This window comes from Diospyros lotus, chromosome 5 (genome assembly GCF_014633365.1).
Source record: "Diospyros lotus cultivar Yz01 chromosome 5, ASM1463336v1, whole genome shotgun sequence".
NCBI classification, from domain to species: domain Eukaryota; kingdom Viridiplantae; phylum Streptophyta; class Magnoliopsida; order Ericales; family Ebenaceae; genus Diospyros; species Diospyros lotus.
Window position 1 is genome coordinate 32,461,231 of NC_068342.1, and position 25,196 is coordinate 32,486,426.

The 25,196-nt window shown below is 37.4% G+C and overlaps 1 protein-coding gene and 1 non-coding gene across 2 annotated transcripts in view; one reads left to right on the top strand and one right to left on the bottom strand.

Annotated features, from left to right (window-relative positions):
• Positions 1-2,946: 2,946 nt before the first annotated feature.
• The window catches only part of LOC127801298 (transcriptional elongation regulator MINIYO-like), a 73,050-nt gene continuing 50,800 nt past the window's right edge, over positions 2,947-25,196 (top strand). Inside the window, exon 1 of the mRNA XM_052336271.1 lies at positions 2,947-3,331. The gene's annotated coding sequence lies outside the window, so the exon portion shown is untranslated. The remainder of the gene's footprint in view (positions 3,332-25,196) is intronic.
• Positions 3,179-3,339, bottom strand: LOC127802936 (U1 spliceosomal RNA). The gene has a single exon (XR_008023386.1). It is a non-coding gene; the product is annotated as a U1 spliceosomal RNA (small nuclear RNA).

Below are 25,196 nucleotides of genomic sequence, written 5' to 3' on the forward strand. Positions count from 1 at the left end.
TAAAATAGATCAAAGAGTTTGATCTACGTCAAAGGGGTTTGATATTTCTTCCTTGCTATTTGACGGTGAACCTAAAAAGTCATACACCTAAAAGCAAAGCATTGAATTAGTGTTGTTGAGTTGGCATTGTGTTCTTAGCTATCATTAAGAGTTAATGAGGTTAAACATTGTTAAGAGTTAACAAAGGTTTAAAGTGTTGTTAAGAGTTAACAAATGGCCAAAGTGCCATTAAGAGTTAATGGGGTCTTTGTTCCATTAAGAGTTAATGGAAGTATTGTTAAGAGTTAATAATGAGTTTAAATGAAATTAGACAGAAGTTTTAGTGGGCAACACTAAATTGTCGATTTGCTTCTTCAAGCAAATCAACCGGTCAAATGTCTTTGAAAAAACTATAGGCTAGTCCTTAGAAATAGTTACTAGTTTTGTTCAACCAAGTTTTTTGAAATGAGGACAGTTTTTCGTCTTTTCTATCATGAGAGTATTTAATGCTTTGATAACTTCATTTAATGCATTGAAAATTGCAATTAATGAAAAGAAAAGGAAAAAGGAGAAGAAAATAAGGAAAAAGAGAATTATTCTCCAGGATTGCATCTCCAAGTTTGTATTTCTTCTCTCAGGAGAGCACTCTCTCTGTTTCCCTACTTTTTCTCTTTGCTTCAGCACCTTCTTCTCTCTTTTACAATTTCCTTCTTCCTGTTTGACCCTTGCTTATGAGATGAGCAAATCCTTTTGAAAGCCCAAAGACTGGCTTGATGTCACCTTTGTCTTGGTCTTGTCCAGCGCAAGTGATCGGTAAAGGGTTTTGACCAACTTGCTTGCTATGGACCAACTTGGTTCTCTATGCTTGTGAAGGAGACCTGGTTAACCAAGGATAAAATAGACACGAATCGTGAAAGAGACACGAAGTTGTTCAGGAAGGAACCCCAAAAAGTTTAAAACCATGTAAAAAAAAAAAAAAAATGCAACCTCCAATAATATCTTCTCTATGAGATAACTGTTACAATTTAGCTTTCATTGTGAATGAAAACATACAAGTGGCTGAAATATCTAAGTTTGCAAGAGATTTTTTTTTTTCATTTCCTCTGAGTTGTATGTTTTTAAAAAATATTTTCAAAAACCCTAATGAATCTCTTACAGTACATACTTAATGTAAAAACACCTATAAAAAATATCTCAATCTATAGACAAATTTGAGCTTAATCCACCCGCCAGAGGTCATATTTCTTATACATGTGTGTACATATATATGTTTTTTTTCTATATTTTCATTTCATTCCCTAAAATATATATATTTACACATATTAATTTATTTCCCAAAATATGCTCACCTATATATTTTCCTTGACAATTTTTTTCCAAAAATGCTAAAAATTCAAGGAACTCACAATTTCTCCCATTTTATTTATTTATTCCGAATTTATACATATTTTCATAAAAAGTTAATTTTCTTAATATCTCAATATTTCTAAAATTTTGGGGTATTACAGTTTCGCTCAACCCCGAGCAACAACTCCCATTGCAAGGATTCTATAATCGGCAATGAAGGCAACCACCAAGTTTAACATATTTGACATGCAACAAGTCTCTCAAATTGAGAATAGCTTAGGGGATGCATTGGCGTGCCTTGCAGTGGACTTGGGAAGACACTGTTGAATTGTCCTTTTTTCTAACTTCTAAAAGTGATCACTGCTAATCAAAAGAATCTCAAAGAGATTGTTTGGCTTAACGATTTGACCACGTATAAGACATTTATGTAGCAGATCCGTTGCGCTGTGTTTGTGCTTAAGTGTTTGGCTTAGCATTTTAACTTAAACGCTTTGCCACTGAAAAGCTGCTATAGCACCGTTTAGTAAAAGCTGGTGCCCCCAACTTTGCCACAAAACGCTGGTGAGTTGACAAAAAAAAATATAAAAATACCCTCAAATATTTTTCATATTTATACACGTACCCTTCCATCATCTTCTCCATAACCTCTGCTCTACTCTACCATTATCGTCGTTGCACCGTCGCCCCTCCTCCATACTGCCATCATCGTCGTCCAGATGGGTCGCCGCGGCAGCCTCGTTCTAGATCTAGGTCGCGCCATCATCGGTCCTTCTTCCAGATTCGTCGCCGCAAGCCGCCTTCAGTTTTGGGTCGCGCCATCACCTGCCGCCTTTGGTTTTGAGTCGCGCCATCACCTGCCGCCTCCTTCTTCTCCAGATCCGCCGGACTTCCTCTCCAAATCAGGCGTCGTCGCTGGTGGGTCTCCTTGTCGCGCCATCGCCGCCTCTTCTTCATCAATTCATCAATTTATATATATATATATATATGTTGTGTATTTTGTTTTCCTTTTCCTGTATTTCTATATATATATTTTATATATACAACTTATTTTTATATATATGCTATGTATTTTTTGTATGTCAAGTTTTATATGTATATATTTTTCATCAGTTTTATATGTATATATTTTTTGTATGTCAAAAGATAATTATGTATAAGTATTTTATAATGTATCAATATATATATATTTAATATTTTTATGCACTAAACCAAAATTTATAAACCTAACGTATTGTATTAATATTTTTTGTCAAGTTTCTTTTGTGTTTCTTTTATAATTGTAAGTATTCTATTAATTATAAATTAATTTATTATTTATTTGATCAAAAATAGTATTTTTATACTTTTTAATTATATTATTTAGCATCATGTTTATTTTAGTTTTTTTGTCAGCTTTCACAAACCAAACAAATAACTAATAATTGACAGCTTAAAAATACATATATCTAAACACATTATCAACTTAAACACTATATAACTCTTGAATTAAAAACTATTTAAAAAAAGGCTAAGCCAAACAGCCTCAAAGTCAAGAAAGAGAAACTGAAATTTCAGCAAAAACAAAATGAAAAAGAAAATTCAGCAAAAACAAAATGAAAAAGAAAATTCAGCCATCTCCCAGATTTCGTCGGCTTGAACTAAGGACGGTGTGTCTACCTATATTCCCACCCTATCCTTACCCTGCACCAGCGTCTCCCTATCTTCCCACAAAATAACACTAATTCATAGACGCAAACACAGAGACAAAGAGCGACGTCTCTTTCAATGGTCACGGCATCCGCAGCACAAAATTCTGCCCCTTCATCTTCCAAATCCTGCGAGCTTCAACGAAATTGTAAAGACTGTGAAATAGGCAGGGGCCGCGCGAACGCAGGCCCCCACTACCACAAATTATGACGTAGGCTCGACCACTTGGGCCGACCTTAGGCGGACGCCCCTCCTCAGTGCAATGGAGGTCGTCAACCTAGGCCATGGACCTTCTGGATCGCCCATCGACCCCGTCCAGGTAAGTATGTTACTCCTTTGGGTTTCCTCAGTTTATATACATATTCCGTCCCACCCAAGCTCCCTACTATACCGATGTGGGACGAACTCAACTAATTCTCTCCCTGTCCGTGAATTCTTCCGCCCTTCAAATGTTGATGTGCAATGCCTGCAAGTTGAATAGCATACTTTACATAACAGAGTATGTCACACAGGCAATAGAGTAATCACGCAGAGTAACATTGAAGAAGAATTTTCATTTGAACAGAACACTGAGATTAAGAAATACGAGAATTCCTAAAAAGAGATAAACAAAAAAACAGCGTGGGTAATTGTCATATTCTATTTGTTTTTTGAGGGTTCTCGTTTTATGTTCCAGGGAGTCACTTATTAATCATGTTATCACATTTCTTTAAAAACGAGACCAATTGTGAACTGGCTAGGTCTTTACTCAATACCTAGATTAAATTTTGAATAAAAATTTCCATAATCAGGATCTTTCCATCAAAGTAAATGTTTAACATTTCAAAAGGATCAAGACAAAAGCTATTAGTGAGAATGGAAGCCAAATTCTCTTTTGATTGACTGAATGCTATGGATGGTATTTTTTCTTTTCTTTCTTACCTGTACAATGGGGTACAGGTAAGAAAGAAAGGGATTAAGACATGAGAACTGTGATCAACTTGAACTTGATGATGTTTACTACTTTACTACCTTTTTTATGTTTTTCTTTTGGACACTTGATCCTATAAATTACAGTTTTATTTTGTGAGCTTTTATTGTCTCGAGATCCTTTTGGGGACTGAATTTGCATTTGGTAATCCTATTCTGCCTGGCATTTGTTTATTAGACATGCAGTACATGATACATTGTTGCTGAAGTAGCAGCTTTGTTGATAAAAAATTTATTGCATGGGGAATTCATTCTTGATTCAATCTGGTGGAAATCATTTGAATTTGCAGGCAAACATGAAAACATACATTCCAGTATAGTTATATTTTTTTAGAAACTTGTCCAAAAAGACTTTTCCCACAGATTATCCTGCCACTTGGGAGGTGGGTATGAGCCTTGGCTGCCAGAGTTTGTCCCTAAGATTGGCCTTGAAATTGTTGTGAATGGATTTTTAAGCTTCTCAAGGGCAAATGATACAGAACGTGGAAATGATCCTACACAAGGTGGCTCTTTTGTTGAGTGCCTGTATGTTTTGAGAGAGCAAGGCAAACATGAAACATCGATGGCTTCTGGTTTTTGCTGTCATGGATTAGTGCACTTATTTGGCAGTAGAATGGGCTCGCCAGCAGAGACTGCCCTTTCCCATGCATTGCTTTCTCACTCCAATCTCAACTATCAATGCAAGCAAACATGCTAATTTTAAGTGCTTCTGACATAATAAATCGTGGGGGTTGACATCACACATCTTATGGGGTTGACAATCATCGATTTCCCATAATCAACACAATGAACTGCTTCTGAATAAGAAGATGGTTCATCATCGTAATCAATACCTTCGGCCACACTTAGAGCATAAGCAATATGGTTTGCCATACTTTTAAGGATATCTAATGTTTCTATGAGTCTATCTTTTGTAATAGAATACTATGAAGAAACAACACCCAATTTTGAGCTCAAATTAGAACTTGAATTAGACTGTGATGAAGGCTTTGACGTAGGTCATGCCCCAATCTCAAGCTCCACCTGAAAGTTTGATTTGTGTTGGTCTATGTCACTAGGACCTTTGCGAGACAAATCATGAAGCATAACAATTTAATCAAATATAACATTTCTACTGACTATGACTTTAATTAGATGCTTTTGGATCCCATAACTTATAACCTTCACACTAGATTTATAACAAAGGAAAACACATTTTCTAGATTTTGATTCCAATTTTCCATCATCGGCATGTGCATGTGTAGGATTCATAAAAATTCTTAAATCTGAATAATTTGTTGGAATACCAAACCATACCTATTTTGCAGTCTTCTTGTCAATAGCAGTAGAAAGAAAATGATTGACTAAAAAACATGCATTATTGGTAGCTTCAGCCCAAAATGTATTTTCTCCATCAATATTTTGTTCATTTGCTCAGCTACACTATTCTACTGTGGGATACCCAGAACTGTTAAATGTTTCAGAATTTATTATTATTATTATTATTGCAGAAATCATTGAATTCATGAGAACAAAACTCTAAGCCATTGTCAACAGGTAGATGCTTTATCTGCGTCTTTGTCTATTTTTTTTTATCAAAATCTTCCATTGTTTTAATGTGGAAAAAAGGTCACTCTTTTGTTTTAAGAAAAACACCCAAACTTTCCAAAAAATAAAGTCATCAATTAAAGTTAGCATATGTCTAACGCCACCCTTAGAACGCATATTGAATGACTCTAAAGATTAGAATGAACATAATCTAGTGTTTTCTTCGGTTTGTGAATGCCCTTACTAAAACTGACTCATTTTGTTTCTCAAAAACTCAATATTCACAAAACTCAAGTTTCGCAGTACGCTACCCTTCAAAGACTCCTCATTTGCTTAATTCAACTATGTCTTTGTCACTCATATGGCCAAGATGCATATGCCATAATTTAAACATATCACTATTTGACAAATAAGAAGTAGTAACAATAGCATCACCTGTAACCGTAGAACCTTGGAATACATATAGTTTTCTAGACTATTTCTTACCTTTTACCATAAGAATAGCACCTTTAGTAATCTTAACAACTCAACCTTCACCAATGTATTGAACCAATTTGAGTCAAGGGTACTCAATGAAATCAAGTTTCTCTTTAGATTGGGCACATGTCTAACATCAACTAATGTTGTGACAATACCATCACACATTTTAATCTTAATTGTTCCAATCCCGACTATTTTACAATCAATATTATTTTTCATCAGTGCATCACCTGTAGACAAAGTCTTATATGTTGAAAATTAGTCTCGATTAAGAGACATGCGAAACATACACGCTGAATCAAGAATCTACTATTTGCTGGGTTTGGAAATTTCATCAATCACAACTAAAAGTTCCCTATCACTATGAGTATCTTAAATAACACTAGCTTCACCTAAAGTGTTTGGTTGTTTTCCCTTATAGTAAGTTTCATGTCTTTTATTCTTGTTCTATAGCTTAAAACACTCACTTTTGATGTGTCCTTTCTTCTTACAATAGTTATAGCTTTTATCTTTATTTCTAAACTTTGACTTACCTTTACCTTTGCCACTAAACTTTCTATCTTGTGTCTTCCCTCTAATAAGACCTTTTGCTTGAGCCCTTAAACAACCTATTAGTTTCTAATCAATTTCCTCCTTTGAGATCAATCCATCATAAACTTCATTTAAGGTAAACATATCACAAAAAGTCTCATACTGAGCGGGCAGAGAACACAACAGAATTAAACCTAAATCCTCTTCATCATACTTAACCTCCATACTCTTTAAATCAACAACAATTTTCTTAAAAGCTATTAGATGTTCATTGATAGACGCACTTTTTCCATACGATGAGAATACAAATGTTGCTTTAGATGCACTCTGCTAGTTTGCCATAACACAACATTAGTTTTCTCCTTCAAAACATCATACAAAAATTGATTTGATAAATGAAAATAAATATGAGACAAAGTTTTACGATCCTTACATTGTTTTTCTTCGTCACTTCATAACTAAGGCATTTTACTATATCCTAATAGTGCATCATCTAGATCCATTTGTGCAAGAACTGCCCACATCTTAACTTGACATAATGAAAACTTAGTACCCCTATCTAACAATGAAATATCATATTTCAAAGTTGTCATTGCTAAAATCAAAACATGAAGATTTTTACAATTTCAACAACAATTAGAAGAGCCCAACTAAGCAAAAAATTAGCATAAGCAAAAACCAAAATCACAGCCCAAAACCCAAAGCACACATCAATTCAAATTAGAAAAATCATAGAAGAAAATTCAAAAATGGTGATAAATTCACACCTAGAGTAAAGCAACGACGAAAGACAACTGCAACAATCGATGACTATAGAGAGTTTTGACCATGATGGGGACGACGACGATGACGACAATTGCGAAGACTAGATTAACGAGGAAAGGTTTGATGATGGGAGTAAAAGTAGGAGACCAAACAAGCATCAACGACCTATAGAGATAGTGGCGTCGAAGCAGGCGAAATAGCGATGGTGTTAGAATAGAGAAAATGAAAAGACAACATTGGAGTAAAGCAGACGAAGCTGGGATGACGTCAGAATATAGTAAAAGGAGCAAGCTTATAAGTCTAAATCTTTAGCCTTGAAAGATAAAACATCTAAATGGTAAGTCTAAATCATAATCTCATGAGTCATGAAAGACCCAATCAACTCATAAAAAGATAAAACATTTAAATCTTTAGCCTTTTGAATGGCTGTCACCATAGGATCCCACTCCTTGTGTAGACTCCTTAGTATTTTTCTAACATTCTCCTTATTTGCGTAAGACTTTCTAAGAGTTTCCAAACTCGTAACAATATCAATAAATCTTGTAAACATATCCTTGATAGATTCCCAAAATTTCATTGCAAAAAACTCATACTTATGAATAAGTAAGTTTACCATTATTTCCTTAACTTGATTGGTACATTCATGAGTGATTTCCAACTTGTCCTAAATTTCTTTGTCTCCACGATCCTCTTTTCTTTTTCGGTCCGCTCCCTCATTTTTTCCTTTTTCCATTGAAGGAAGTGTGATTCCATTCATAATAGTGTCATAGACATTGAAATCTTGCATCAAGTAACATGAAATCCTCTTCTTCTAATTTTCATAGTTGGATCCATCAAAGGATGGTGGCCTTAATGTGATTTGGCTTCCAAAATGTTGAGATCCAATTAATTGTGTCATCTTAGGATCCTCCTTAGGTGATTAAATCTAATAAAAAAAGAGACCAAGCTCTGATACCAATTGTTATGTTTGTGTAATATAATGGTGCCACACACCCAATAAGAGGGGTGAATGGGTGTTTAAAAGATAAAAAAAACTTTTAAAAATTTTCAAGAAAAAAAATCGAACGCAATGAGCTACAAAAAGAAGATGGAAAACAAAATATGCAATCAACACAAGAATTTATAATGATTCGGCTCAAACTAGCCCACATCTACTACTCTAGCTCCCCACTAAAGATTTTGAAATTCACTATATTAACCGACTAGCAACCCTTGTTAATTCTTTTAGCAATACTCTCTACGAAAAATATAACACAAGAGAAATAAAAAGAGAATCAAATCTCACACCACTCTCTCTAAAATTTATCTAGAACAAGGCTTGAAGAAATGTTTACAATTATGAAAAATAACCTTGATAGAAAAAAGAGAGTGAAAAATAATGAAGCACAATAAGTTTGAGAGTATATAATATTGAAAATTTGAAAGACCAATTTCATCAACTCTCTTGAACTTCACATGGACTCCTATTTGTAATCTTCATGGCCCTCTCAATGAATATAGCCATTAGAGCCAAAGGATTGAGAAATCCCACCTATAGAAATCAAGTATAGTTAGTTGTTGGAATTTCTGTGACAAAACAGAACAACTGACTTGAATAATTTGTCGACTGATTTTCAAAACTCTAAATGGGTTAGTTGATAGTTTATAAAAGCTAGTCGACAATTCTTAAAACTTTTGACTAGAAATGATGTAATAGTTACCAAAAACAAATGACTAAGAGCATTCAAAATGGTCGGTCGACAGTTTGTAAGAACCAGTTAATAGTTTGTAAAAACAAGTCGACATACTCTGAAAATTGTATAACAGTGAAAATGTAAGACCCAACAGATAGACTTAAACATATGACTGACAGTTTTGACAGGCAATTTTGACATTTGACTTTAAAATGAATGTTTCAAGTCTTTTTATTAAAGTTTTTTGAAAACAATAATCATCATCAAAACATCATGAAAATTAATACAATACTTTCTACCTCACAAATGGTCCTTAGTCAATCTAAACAAGTATTACCAATATTATATTGTTTTTATTATTGTTGCTACTTCAAAAGTTTAATTTCTCACTATTCAATAAAATCTCCAACCTCATGAAAGCCATGCAACATTGGGGATTCTTGGTCCAACAACAATTCTTTTGTGTATTCTCAACCAATACTACAAAAAAATTGATTTTTTGCGGTGGTTTTAAAAATCGTCGCAAAACATGGTATTTTGCGGCAGTTTCGAACTTGTCGCAAAATATGATTTTTGCGGCGGTTTTTTTAAAATTTTGCGGCAGTTTCATAAAATTGCCGCAAAATTTAGTAAAACATGTTTTTTTGCAGCAATTTTCAAAAAATCGTCACTAAATTAAAAAAATAATTAAATAATAAAAAAATTAAATTCTGTTTCGCGGTGATTTTTGAGAAACCAACGCTAAATTAAAAAAATTAAAATTAAAATTAAATTAACATTTGCGGCAGTTTTCAAATACCGCTGCAAAATAAAAAAAATAAATTAAATTTAGCGACAATTTTTTAAAAACCGCCTCTAAATTTAAAAAAATTAAATAATTCAAAATTAAAATTAAATTAACATTTGCAGTGGTTTTCAAAATTATTGCAAAATTCATTAAAAAATTAAATTTAGTGACGGTTTTTGAAAAACCGCCGCTAAATTCAAAAAATTAAATAATTCAAAATTAAAAATAAAATAATATTTGCGATGGTTTTCAAAAATCGTCGCAAAATTCATTAAAAAATTAAATTTAGTTGCGATTTTTGAAAACCGCTGCTAAATTCCAAAAAAAATAAATTAAAATTAAACAAAAATCTTAAATATTAAAATTCATTATTTTCATTAAAAAAATTAAATTTTGCTTAAGAAAATAATTAAGAATTAAATTAATAAAAATAAATATAAAATCTGAAAAATAAATTTAAAATTGCATTTAAATTAATAGAAAAATTCATTAAACATCTAATTTAAAAAAAATAAAAGTAAATTTAACAAAATTTTAATATATAAAATTTTAATAATTTTTAAAAAATATATAAAGTCTTCTTTTTTTATTTTTAATCAATTAATTTATTTAATTTAACTGAATTAATTTATTTTTAATTTATTTTATTATTCTTTAAAAAATAATCAATTAATAAATGTTTTTAATATATATTAAAAAATATAAAATATAATTCTGAAAATTAGTGGTTAGATAAGTATATAATATATATATATGTGCATATATGTTAAGGGATTTTTCGTAGATTAGGCGGTTCGCTTGTGCACGCGCACAAGGGGTCCTGGGTTCGAAACTTGGGGAGGGGAAAGCGCGCTGGGATTTAATTTCCAGCATCGCCACATGGCGCGCGCACAAGCAGCCACGTGGCACGCAAGGGTTGGGCGGGCAGGGCGACCGGGTGCGAGCTAGGTAGGTCGAGCGCAGGCCGGGCTGGCCTGCGATGGCAATAAACAAATTAAATTTTTAATTTTAGCGGCGGTTTTGAAACCGCTGCCAAAATTAAAATTTTATTTTTTTTATTAATTTTCGCCACAGTTTCGAAATCGCGGCTAAAATTAAAAATTTAATTTTTAAAAATTTTTAGCGACGATTTCAAAAACCGCTGCTAAATATTATAGAAACCGCCACTAAATCACTTATTTAGCGACTATTTCTAAAACTGCCGCAAAATTTAAAATTAGCGACGGTTATTCTAGCGGTTGCTGAAAATCGCCGCTAAACGCTCTGCGACGGCTGACTTAGTGACGCTAAATTACTTAGCGGAACTGCCGCTAAATACAAAAAAAACCGCCGCTAAATGCCAATTTTTTTTGTAGTGCAACACTCATTTTAAGTTTCATGCTAATAGTCCATTGCTTGGGAATGAGCACAACTCAGACAATATAGTGCTCACAAACACAAAGCTAAACAATATAACTTTTTCTACTAGGAAATAAGCACAACTCAGATAAGAATTACTTGCACAAACACAAAGTCAACTAATATATCTTCCACTACTTAAGAATGAGCACGAATCTGATGAGAACTACTCGCACAAAGACAGAGTTACATGACAACTGTATGTTAAGGCAAGTACTACAAACCAAGCCTAAGAAAAACAAACTTATCATCAAGGTTGCTCGGCCCTGCTTATAATAAGGCAAGATTCCGAAAACAAATTATTCCCAATGAGCTGTTAGGGACCATCAATTTTTTTTTTTGCTAGTTATGGATTGTTACAAGGCAGAGGGTGTGACACTTGTTCCCTCCACAAATTTCACATGACCTAAGCTGTACTTTATGGAATAGGCATCAAACAATAAAATAATAATCAATCTTACCCATTATTAGAGAATTTGGCACTTGCCAACGACATCAAAATTTGTACTTTTATCTTTAGAGAAATGTCACCTACCCTTTGCTAGATAGTTTTAATTAGTAACACCGAAAAAATGGTAGAAAGGCTTGATGGTGGGTTTAACAACGACATCATGGAGGAGGAGCATAAATGTCATCAAATAATGCCAAGCAAATATGGTGAGCTACAAAGACACAATGTGGAAATTACTAAAAACGTTCATCATGCGATGTCGAGAGGGAAAATGAAAGCCATGTTTAAGCATATGCTCGTACTCACACATCTTCCAACCTATAGGTTTGCAGGCATGGTTGCAAGGATTAGCTTTTTCAATCCAACCTTTAGGAATACTAAACTCCGAACAAAACTATAATTATTTGCCACCTTTTATAGCTTTTGATGGGATGGAGAGGGTAGGATGATCTTTTTAAGAAAGGGAATCAATGTTGACTACCCCCTCTGGAACATTCTAGTTAGTGATAAGGTCCATTGGTGGAGAAAAGAGAAATGAGAATCAAAGAGCAAAAATTGAAAAGCGTAGCGTTAAAGAAGAGGTTATAGAAGAAGACTCAGAGTTGTGATATGAAAGTAGTAATATAAGCTAACGGTTGAATGCTAGGGTGTTTACTTGAAAGATGTGCATTATTACAACACATGACCTTTCATGAGCTAACAAGCGCAAGTGTAACTACTTGCAAAAATGTAGGTAAATTCGTTATGGGAAATGTGCAAGTCCATTTTTGAACCACAATCTGTCATGATTGAAGATATGGTGGGCACTACCATGTAGAAGACATTCTTAATGACTTTTGTACTTCCTTTAGACCAATTTCATTGGACTAAATGGGAGTCCCCTAATGTTGAAGGATTTTAGTGGCCCCATATATGCTGACTTTTACTGCCACATCACCTACAAAGAAGGGAACCCTAAGGTTAGAATTGTGCTTGTTCGTTCTCCAAATGTTTGAATCATCTAAAAACCTAACTGTAAGACTAGGTACATGCTCCTCCCTTCGTATCAACTCCCAACATTGCCAAAGGAACTTAGATGATTTTTGTTATGGCCATAAGTAACTCCTTTGGTAGGGGGTCCATAGTGCATCCCCCGTGCAAGGGTGCCATGTGTCCCTATCACGGACCCAAAGGTATAAATACCCCTTTACCCTTCATATTCCAAGACCTTTTTTCCAACCTTACGCATTCCAGCACTTTCACAACTCTAGTTTTCTTGGAGAAGTATATTTCTCTTGGACAACTCACAACAACATTCTCATGCATATATTTCCTAGAATCCTCACCACACCATCACCTTTTTTAACTTAAGTATCGGAAGGCCCGCATGAGACAAATCCCCATGTACCTTTTAACTACCTTCTATCTTGCAGAAGCTTCTCTTGGGAACACATCAACTCTCCCAGACAACAGAGACTCTGCTAGACCATCTTCTCCAAACAACTACAAAGTCTTCTCCCACACAACTACTATTTTCCTAAATAATGTGCGAGTTCTCCTAGATAGCGGATTAAACTTCCCCTGGACAACTCTCCAGACTCTCCCGATAACCTTGTTCTCCACAAGGCCCTACAGACTTCTTGAGCTTTCTTGGACAAACAAATTTTAGTTGTTGTATTCAACCAACAACAATTTGGCATCGTCTATAGGGAATTAACAAAAATTCAAGCTAATATGACAAGAACAAGGTATGCTCAAGCAAGAGAGTCTACATACTCTCCCAATAGGAACCCCCGTCCAAACTTAATGTAGCACATCATTGATTGAGTCAAGAAATAGTAATGGGCCGTACAAGATAACAATAACAAAGAGAAGTCATAGGACCTAGAACAAGTCTTTTCGGATGACATAGAACATATCCCAAAGAATCTCTTCTTCTTGCCACTTTGAGACAACTTTCATCCAAGCCTGCATCAAGTCCTCCCAAATAAGGACTTGGGGAGCCGAAGGCTAGTCTGTAGGTTCTCTCGAATAGCTAGCCCAAAGAATGATCTTCCCTAGATAAGTCCCCTCTTGCATCTAGTTAACAACAATGCTCTCCCAGATAACTTTTCACTTTGTTGGGTCCTACAATACAAGTTTCTCCAGGTGTATTACAATCCATGGGAGTAATCTACAAGTCCCGTTGGGAGTCTCGAGACCTTCGGGACAATACCACAAACTGTCTCTCTTGTGGAATACCAAGAACTCAAAAGAGGTTATAATGAGCTCAAGAAAAGACACAAAGAGAACTCTAAGGCACTCAAAGATATTTCAAGTTTCCTACAAGACATTTTTCCCACTATCAAACTGCCTTTATTGGTAAGGCATTTGCTTCAAGAGGGGACAAGCCTCGCTCTCCATCAAGACAATTAGATATACCACCTCAAATACCTTAAGGGCTATACTTTCACACATCCGCCTTTGAAAAGGAATACATCAAAAGGAGAAGGCAAACTGAGAAGGGTATAACCCATGATGAAGCACCCATTAAGGTTGCACCATAAAGCCCATTGAGGTCACATGTAAGGAAGATCATCAAAAGAAATTCTCAAATGGGAGAAGTTTGCTTCTTCTCACAAAATGCCTATCAAAGAAAAATGTCTTTCATAGCTAATTTGTTGAGGCAACAACTCCCTTAAAGATTTGATTTCCCATAGTTGCCTGTCTATTTTGGCAAGAGGAATCCCATTCAACATGCACAGCAATTTGAATCCTTTGCGTTCCTCCATGGATGGGATGATGCCACAATATGTTGTGTATTCCCCCTGACCCGAGTAGACCATGCTCACAATCGGTTCTACGAACTTCCTGAGGGGTTTATTTTTTCATATGATCAATTGCGACGAGAGTTTCTAATGGCCTTTTTCGTAGATGCCCCAACGAAAAAAGATTCCACTTATCTGTTCAACATTTTCCAAGAGCCGAATGAGACACTAAAGCAATACATTAATAGCTTTAGAAATGCAATCCTAGAAGTTCATGAAGTATAAGTTAGCATGGCGATCATAACACTTTTACAGGGGATAACCTTTACCCTGTTTAGGGAATCTTTTGCATTTGATTAGCCTACATCATTGGTTGACCTTCTATTATGTGCCAAAAAATTCGCATTGAAAGCAAAGATACTTGATAGGTTTAGTACCTCAAGCGAGAGAGAAAGAAGTAAAAGAGAGAGATTTGCTAGTGTGAGTCTTGGCCCACTCAAGGTGAAAGCTCAGAAGACTGACAGGAACACCAAAATGAAGTTTCAAACCTTTACACCTCTCTCAAACTCCTTCACTGAAATACTCTTTGTTGTGGGGCCCATAAGGTTAATTCATTTTCCTCCTCCCTCCAAGAAAACCTGAGGAAAGACATTGAATGCTTTATGCAAATTCCATAAATGCTCGGCTCACTAGATTGATAAATGTCATGCCTAAAGAACTAGTTGGAATATTTGGTTCATAGGGACAAGCTTGATCAGTTTGTCCTTGACCATCCAAGACAATCTTAAGCCCAAACAAAGAGGCTAAGAATGGGTTAGCAAGAACAAGCCCCCACCTTCAACTACAGTAATCAAGTGAAGCAAATCGAAGGTAATGATCACAGAAGAAAAAGAGTATTTTACAAGCTCTAGATATTTTCCTAAATGTACCCATGTACTCTCATAGACGTAAGTGAAATGTACTGAATTGTGTAAACAAAACATGTGCGTAAAAAGAAAAATAGTGAACATGTCATGATACCTTTGCAAATGTAGGCGAGATACACCGAACCGCACAAACAAAACTCTTGGACTTTCATCGTGGACATAGGTGAGACACGTTGAATTGTGTAAACAAAATACTTATGTAACAATTGTATTTTTACAGACGTAGGCGAAATATAACAAATCACGTTAGCAAAAAGATTTAAGCAAAAAATCATCATCATCGTCGTCATCATCATATACAAAACTATCCCTTGTTGTATTCTCATGGATATAGGCTTGGGGAACCAAACCACATAAAAACAAAGGTGCTCTAATACTCTTATACTTTCGTCACGGATTTAGGTAAGCCCAAATTGCATAAACAAAACTCTTGTACTTTCATCGCAGGTGTAGGTGAGATGCACCAAACTGCACAAACAAAAACACATGTATAACAAGAAAAACAGTGGTCGGTGGTGTGTGCATGTGATATGTGTTACTAACATTTTTCGCTTTCCATTATATATTTATATATATATATATATGTATTCATTCTCTTCTTGCCTACTCTATTTTGCAACAAGGAAGCATCACATGGAAAGCGGACAAGAGACCAAGCTCATAAAACACTAGGGAGCCACATGGCATTGTGTTCTTTCGCTTAGTCTACTCTCACCTACACTCACCTCAAAGTACTCTTGTGTGTGCCTCCCTCCCATGAGCAACCCCCCTCGGCGATTTATTCCAAAGAAAAAAGCCCTTGATAACTCATTCCAAGGGTGCTTCCATTGTGTTCAGGGGGTTGAATAGGCCAAGAAAGGAGGAGGAATCAAGAAGAAACCTGTAACAACCAGCTCCCACTTACGGGCGCCACCGGTGAATAATCAGCTGGATTATTCACACGACAAACCAACAACTGAAGGGTTGGACTATGTTTTAATGGGAAACGTCCTAGGTGGGCACTAGTCTTCGTCTTTCCCTTTGCTCTACTTAAGGAATCAGTCCCAAATCTAGACAAAGAAACATAGCAGAACGGGACCCGAAACTTGAGTGAGCTTCACCTTTCTTCAGCTCGTCCCACAACAAGCCAAAGGTGACCCAGGCACAAAGCTAGCACATCAACACCCACAAAGTACTGGGGATTAATGGGAACATACCTTTTCGATCCTTATATGATTCGAGACTCAGCTCCACCATTAAAGCCATATGCACCAAGCAATTTCACAATCATCGATCACACTATGATGATTACAACAACTAGATACATCTGACGCTCAACAACAGATACATTCACACATAAGAAAATATATATATACCATAAATGTATAACATCCAACCTGGGCAACACCTCTAGTCGCCACAATAGCCTCCTGGCACCATCCCTTTTTGCATCTGGACTTGCATCATCTATAACATGAGGTAAAACCTCATGAGTCATAAAGACTCAGTAAGGGTGCAATGCATAAGTAAATGAAGCATGAAAGAGCATGTAATGCAAAATGCAATGCAAAATGAGTAGTCTTCCATGCCCTTATAACCTCCATAGGTTTAAGGCATCAACCAACCATTCCCCCAACACTAGTCCTCCATATGGCAATAGGTGCACTAGAACACATATCATGTAGATGTTAACCACTACATGGAACTCATAAATAAACACTTATAGATGCAAGCAAGACCCCCCAGCACTTGGGGTCATCCTTTAACCTGGCTCAAAGCCTCATCTCTGCCTCGATGAGAACACCAGCCCGAATTATGAGTTTTTCTAGAATCACCGCCTCCCCTGTCGAACCTAGATACCATTCACACAAAAACCCCACAATTCAGAAATTAAACCAGGGCTTCGATTTTGCTGTACTCTAGAAAACCACCCAACAACAACTTAACCAAACAACCCCAACCACGGGCATAAACCAACTAACACTTCACACATTTCATTATCTCTCATAATGAAAATAACTGGAATAGAATTTGATTTAATTTTACCTCTGCCATCTGGAGGAGAAATCTAAAAAACACCCATACTAGCACTGCCTCCTGAGCTGCCCCTTGTGCCTAAATCCCATTTTTGAGCCTCTAGCACGCTCCTCGAGCTCCAAAATAATTTTTAGAATTTTCTCTCATTTTTTCTATTTTTCCAATTTTCTTTATTTTTTTTCTTTATTTCTTCTCCTTCTCTCCCGCGTCCAACCACTGTTCCTTTTTCTTCAACCTCCAGCGCGCACACCCACCCGGCCAGCCACCGCCGCTGCTCGCGCTACCCTCACCTCCAGCCATTGGCCGGCCACCTCTAGCCACCGCATTGCCATCTCAGCCACGAGAAGCCTCGAGCACCCCTTTCGCTCAACCAGCCACCGTCACTCCTACAATCACTGCAACCAGCCACGACTGTTTCCACCGCAAGCCACCAGCCCACCTTCATCCTCCGCTGTTGACAACCGCCTCCAACTGCTCCTGCTGCTACTGTTCTTCTGTTGCTGGACTCCCTTGTGGCTGCTCCAGCTTTGCCCAATGCTGCAACCGCCATGGTTACTAACGCCTCGAGCTCTCTCTCTCTCTCTCTCTCGCGATGCCTCAGCCAAGCTCCTTCTCTTTCTCTCTTTATTTTGATTTTCAGAGAAATGGTCATTGTAGATGTCTTGGTCCCCAATCCACGCTGATACATATATACATGTATATATATTGATATAATTACGTATTAAACCCCCCATATTCTCTTTATAATGCCACTTGAGAATTTTGTTAGAGTTTTGCCTCACAAGCCAATTATATTTACATGTAATTGATCTTACTTTACATTGTGATTCTTTATCTTCAATCAATTGTTATTGCAAGGCATTGTGTTTTTATTTGTCATTATTGTTTGTCGTTATTATTTATTACAATCCATACTTGACAAAGTCTATAGATCAAATAGGCTCATGGAATATGGTCGTGCATAGAGATGACGATCATGAAACATATTCCTTACAAGCCTTGATCTTAAATGTTCATAGTTATAGAGTTATTAGGATTAGACACTAATAACTCGGATAGACTAGCACATATGATGCATGCTCAATTAGGAGAATGTCTTATTTCATGGACATTGGTATGTGTGGACACTAGTGCATATATGTGAGTGCTTATTAAAAGAATAAGTACATTGAATTAACCCGCTATAGAATTCCTAATGGTTATTATTTAATGTCGAATTGGAATTCCTGTGTCGCAATAGTGTAGATTGATCCTTAGACTTGAGACATCATAGTAGTATTATATTTGACTGGTTACGCTTTAGTTCTTTTTTGAATTCTAATGGAGTCATTAACAAACTATTATTGGGGGTAACCTTATCACATATGAAGGCTTGTGAATGTCGAAATAGGATTCATCACTTATCGATAAGATGAGAAGATTTCCTATGTATTCTAATGATTTCATGACTGAGGAAATCCTTGGCCAAGGTAAGGTGGAAATCAAAAATTATTTTGATTTCACCTATCAACTCATAAATCTTGAATGGATATATAGTTATTGAATGATTAGGGTTTCGTCATAAAACCATACCCTAAATTCAATCGGGACATAGATTGATGAAAGGATTTTACTGCACGGTATTTGCAATTGAAAAAGTTCGTGTTTTTCATCATTGACTAGGTATTCATGGCATATTGCTAGATGTTAACCATGATATATAGGGTTTTAGAATTAATTTGATTAATTCTAAAATAGTTAATTAAGAAGCACATAAGTTTAATTAAAGAGTTTAATTAATCTAATAAGTTGGGCCTTGATATAACCCAATAGAATTGGCCCTACATCTAGCCCAATGGTGGACCTAAGGGGTCACACACTTAGGCCGAGCCCATTCCACAATTTAAAAGAGAGAGTCAGCCCAATGTGATTAAGGGTCAGGCCTAAATTGTTTAGGTGTTTTTCAAGGCACGATCAGGGTTTTTAACTCTATAAATATGCCGCTTAAGAAGCTGGAAAATAGAAGAAAATTTTGGATCTCTCAAGAGGTGCCTAGGGTTGCTAGCACTACTCGAGGCGTTCGTGGAAAGGGTCGATCGTGTGGACCGACTTGGAGGAGTTCGCGCTTGCGACTTTACGAATTGAATCAAGGCAGAAACGAAGGCTACACGGTCACTGGGTTTCCTAACAGATTTCATTTAATCACACTTGGACCCTCCAAGCCTTAAATTAATACCATCAAGCCACCCAAAATTTTGATTTATCCAAAAATTAATATCCGACTTTACTTGAGAATATCAATTTCGTTCCTGCACCTGTATAGGACCTCTATTCCACCCGAAAACACTTCAGGGTTGCCTCACTGGCAAAATCGGACCACCCCTAGGGTCCCCTCCACTTCACGGAAGTCCCCTACAATCATTCGGTACTGGCACCCATTTGGGCTTATATAGAATTTATTTCAAAAATTATTTTCAATCGGACTGCTTCTAGCATCATTTGCCTCACCTTGAGATACTCACTAATCTCATGCCTTCTCTCCTAGACATCTACATCCTGGGGCACTCCCTACCATCAATTCAGAAAATTTAATTAATTAATTTCTTAAAACCGACTTTCGGGCTTCCCAGACCACCCGAGGTTCTTTCAAAATTATTGAAAATTATTTATTTTCCAGTACCATGTAATACGGGAGTATTACATTCCACCCCCCTCAAAGAATTTCGTCCTCAAAATTCACTTTACCTTACTCTTTACCCAAGATAATCACATTCTCAAGTTATTCACCAAACTCCCGTACTCGGGAATCTCATAGCCCAGCCATTGTTTACCTTTTCTCGGGCTATCCCCACCTCGAGGTTTCGCTTAGGCTGCTAATCCTCTCACTCTTGAGGATATTCATCTACTGATGCCACTTTGACCTTTGCTAAATCCCGCAACTAGTCGCTGGTCATAACACATGGTTACCATAACGATATCCTTCCCCTTGATGGATTTCAACTGCTTATAAGCATCACTTTGTAGTCAACTTCCCATTTTTTCACATCAAACCAAACCAATCACGACAATGCCAATCAAATTCGATAACATTGCATTACAGATTAGTTCACAATGATTTTACGCCGATCACATACGACAACGTTTCCCTTGCCAATCACACATGGCCACAATTTTACGCTAATCCAACACAGCAACATCTTAGCATTGATTAACCGCAACAATGTCATTTCTAATGCCCAACAAGCACGCTAACACCCATGCATCCATGGCATTTCGTCATCAACCATAAACATCCTTAGCTCGGGTCGATCCTTATAACCACATCTCATTATTGATCGACTATAACCATGCTCGCACTATATGGGAAGCAACCACCTAGCTCTTCTAGCCATAATCAACCATTCCTCATATAGTCTACTACCTTGACCAGCCGACCTTAACTTATCGCTGACTTGAGCATAACCCACATACCCAAACCTCATAGCAGGTAAATTCATACTTCAGCCAATAACGTGTACTACCTGAGTCCACACCTCGAGCTTAATGAAGCACGCGCCATACCACTTTCCCAACTAGGGATTCCCTCCATGCTCAACAAAGATACTGAGGCTTTTCTTATTGACTAATACCACTCTCCAACTGGGGGTCACTTACCCACATCTGGGAACTTTCATCGGTAACCCCTCTTAGATGGTCTGCACCCATACCTCATATTTCTGCCATCATGACCCATACTAGGCCTTACTCTGGCTGTCAAACCCTACAACAAGTGAGTGATCCTACCATTTCACTTTAAGGTTGTGGAACTTTAACCCCGGCCCTTGTCATCCTTACCGTGCTTGCCACAGATCTTTGGCCCTTGCCTAGCAGCATAATCACTATGTTACCCTGTGCATTAAGCGAGCCAACACCCAGTTGTCACGACCATGTTGCTCCTATACAGGCACATCAGGGCCCAACACCAATCTCCAACAGCATGACCCAGGTCTGTCATTGATTGCATTGAACCCGTAGTATGACTTCGAGCTTTTGGGTCCCACCTCCACTACCTCAAGCCATCATGGTTATGCCACCACCCATGTAACGGTTTTCTAGCCAAGTTACTGTTAGCATTATACCCCACAAGCCAATTATATTTACATGCAATTCATCGTACTTTACATTTTGATTCTTTAGGAACAATCAATTATTATTGCAAGGCATTTATGTTTTTATTTATCATTGATGGTTGTCATTATTTATTGTAATCCATTCTTGACAAAGTCCATAGATCAAATAGGCTCAGGGAATTTGGTTATGCATTGAGATGACGATTATGAAACATATTCCTTACAAGCCTTGATCTTAAATGTTTCTAATCATAGAGTTATTGGATTAGACACTAATAACTTGGATAGACTAGCACATATGATGCATGCTCAATTAGCAGAATGTCTCATTTCATGGACATTGGTGTGGGGACACTAATGCATATATGTGGGTGCTTATTATAAGAATAAGTACACTAAACTGACCCATTACAGAATTTCTAATGGTTATTTTAATGTCGAATTGGAATTTCTGTGTTGCAATAGTGTAGATTGATCCTTAGACTTGAGACATCATGGTAGTCTTATATTTGACTAGTTACGGTTTGGTTCTTTTTTGGATTCCAATGGAGTGATTAACAAATTATCACTGGGCGTAACCTTATCACATATGAAGGCTTATGAATGTCGAAATAGGATTCATCACTTATCGATAAGATGAGAAGATGTCCTATGTATTCCAATGATTTCATGACTGAGGAAATCCTTGGCCAAGGTGAGGTGGAAATCAAAACGTGTTTTGATTTCACCTATTAAGTCATAAATCTGGAATGGATACATAGTTATTGAATGATTAGGGTTTCGTCATAAAACCATACCTTAAATTCAATCGAGACATAGATTGATGAAAGGATTTTACTGCACGGTATTTGCAATTGAAAAGGTCTGTGTTTTTCCATCGTTGGCTAGGTATTCATGGCATGTTGCTAGACGCTAACCATGATATGTAGGGTTTTAGAATTAATTTGATTAATTCTAAAACTATTAATTAAAAAGTTTAATTAAGAAGCCCATGAGATGAGTTAATTATGAAGCCCATAAGTTTAATTAAAGAGTTTAATTATTCTATTCAGTTGGGCCTTCATATAGCCTAATAGAATTGGCCCGACATCTAGCCCAATGGTGGACCTAAGGGGTCACACACTTAGGTCGAGCCCGTTCCACAATTTAAAAGAGAGATTCGGCTCAATATGATTAAGGGCCGAGCCTAAATTGTTTAGGGATTTCCAAGGCACAACTAGGGTTTTTTAACTCTATAAATATGCCACTTATGAAGTTAAAAAATAGAGGAAAAAATTGGATCTCTCATTAGAGGCGCCTAGGGTTTGCTAGCACTACTCGAGGCATCGTGGAAAGGGTCGATCATGTGGACCGACTTGGAAGAGTTTGCGCTTGCAACTCTACGGATCAAAGAAGGCAGAATCAAAGCTACACGGTTGGCCCGTTTCTAACAGTTACTAGCTTGGGCTCAGTTCCATTGGGACATTTATAAATTCCTCAATACCTTGCCACAGCCTCACCTTCATAGGGCATGAGCCTTCATGGCCATCCCCTAACAACTTACTTCTCAATTCGCAACTAACATCTGATCTTGCAACTCTATCATGTACAATGATACTCTTTATCCTCCTCGACAATGTCATCACCGTGACCACAACGAGTCTCTTCCCAAGGTTGTTGCATCTTAAATTTCACAGGTCATCTCAACCACCACAACCTCAATCTTGGATTAACCTTTTCCTCATTACCTTGCCATTCATTAAATAGCTTACTAATCCTCAAGAAACTCCGGCTTCTCCTGGATTCCTCTTGTACCTTTCATTTCCAGCAAGCTCACACCATTTGGTTAGCAGCCACATTGGCTCTAATGCAACTATTGTCTGCCAAGATGACCTCCCGCCCTCGTTCGTCGCCATATCCAACCGCCACAGCGGCTCTAGAGCCACCAGCACCACTAACTGACCATTCTTGTGACACCGCAAAACCATAACGGGTTGCTACTCACAGTTGCCGCTATCACTGATCGACTCCACTAGCTGCTTTCTTTCATAGCCATTAACCCTAATTACTAGGTTAAATTTTCAATAATTGCCAACCCACCAGGGCATCCCCCTAGCTATATAACTCACAGCTATCGGTGATCTCATTAGCACCAAAACCTCATTCATGAGAACCAATCCCATTCATAAACTACTCATTCCAGCTCTTTTTACCCATTGGCGAAATCTCTAATTCGCCCTCAACATCCATCTAATCCACTCCATTAGATTTAGTTAAGTTACTAGGCTCGCGACCCACACAACATTCCTCTAGGCACTATTCTAGCTGTAGAAACCCTCTCGAGTTCAGCAGCTTGGCTAGTTCTATAGCTCGGCTTCCCACCAGCCCGACAGGTGGGCCCTCCGCTAGCTTGGCAACACGGCCTCCCACCAACCCGGTAGCTCGGCCCTCCACCAGCTTGGCAACTCGGCCTCCACCAACTTGGCAGCTCAGCCTTCCACCAGCTCGGCAGCTCAGCCCTCTGCTAACTCGGTAAGTTAGCCTCCCACCAGCTTAATAACTCGGCCTTTCACCAGCTCGGCTGCTTGCTATGGAGCAACACTCAATCGAGTTCATCCCTGATCTAACCAACCACCTTATAGACCCTGGATCTTTTCTCAAACCAACCGATCTAACCACCAGACCTCGTTGAACCCTCAATTAAGTAGCATACACGACAATCAACAAGGCCTTACGTTCATAGTCATCGAGCCTCACGCTCCCATCATTGCCATTACAGGTGCCATCACCTGGCAATCAATCTTATGTCATCAATTGGAAACCCATCTAGTGCTACATGAGGATGCCTCCTCATCATCGCATTGACACATTTAGGATTAACACTCGATTGAGAAATTGTAGCCCTTTATAGATCCCACAACCATGCCTTAGCCACATGTTTAGCTTAAAACAACTCACGACACAGGTTTAGAGATCCATATTATAATACCCGGGAAATTATTAAGGGTATAAATGGTATTTGATGAAGGGTATAAGTGAAATTTTTAGAAAAATGAGGTTATAGGGTACACAAACATAGCTTTAGATGACCGAATCAGTTGGAGAGAGTACCCCGGACCCTAGATAAATAAGGAAAATGGCATAGTATCAACAAGTGATTCAAGTTATGATTTTTGGTGATGAAAGAAGTGGGATCGGGAATAGTTTTTGGTACAACTGTTAAGGACCAATATTTTATGTGTGGAACAACCCTTAAGCAATTTCGGGTTAAAACAAATGGATTTAGGGTCAAAACGGTCAATCGGACCTAAGTATAATTTTTTAATTTTACCCGAGGGAGGTCAACACGATAGATTTTTGGAAATTTCGAGGATGAAATGAATAATACAAGACTTATGGGCCTTAATGGTGGTATTGGAAAGATCAGGGGTATCATGGAAGGGGCTGAAATGAGAGTTGAAGAAGCCATGGGGGTGAAAGTGCAATAAAGATAAAATTGTAATGTGAACACAGTGAAAAAAATTGGTCGTCGTACTGCCACCTCACGTGGCCGCCATTTTCGGTGATGGGACGGCTTAGGGAGAGTTGGGGGAGGTGCTATACGGCTTAAGCTAGCTTGGGGGCCAAATCTTGGCCTGTGATTGGCCGAGAGACAACAAAAAATTACTATAAAATGGGGGCTGAGGGTTTTGAAAATTAGCAAGCAAATCGACCTCATTTTGGTGAGATTTTGAGAGAATGGTTAAAGGGATTTTGATCCTTGAAGCAATAAGAAGGATTCTGGAGCATTTGGGATCATTTGGAGTAGTTTTGGTGGCTATTTGAGCTTGGCCAGAAAGCTCGAATCAGACCGCCTTCCACGACCTGC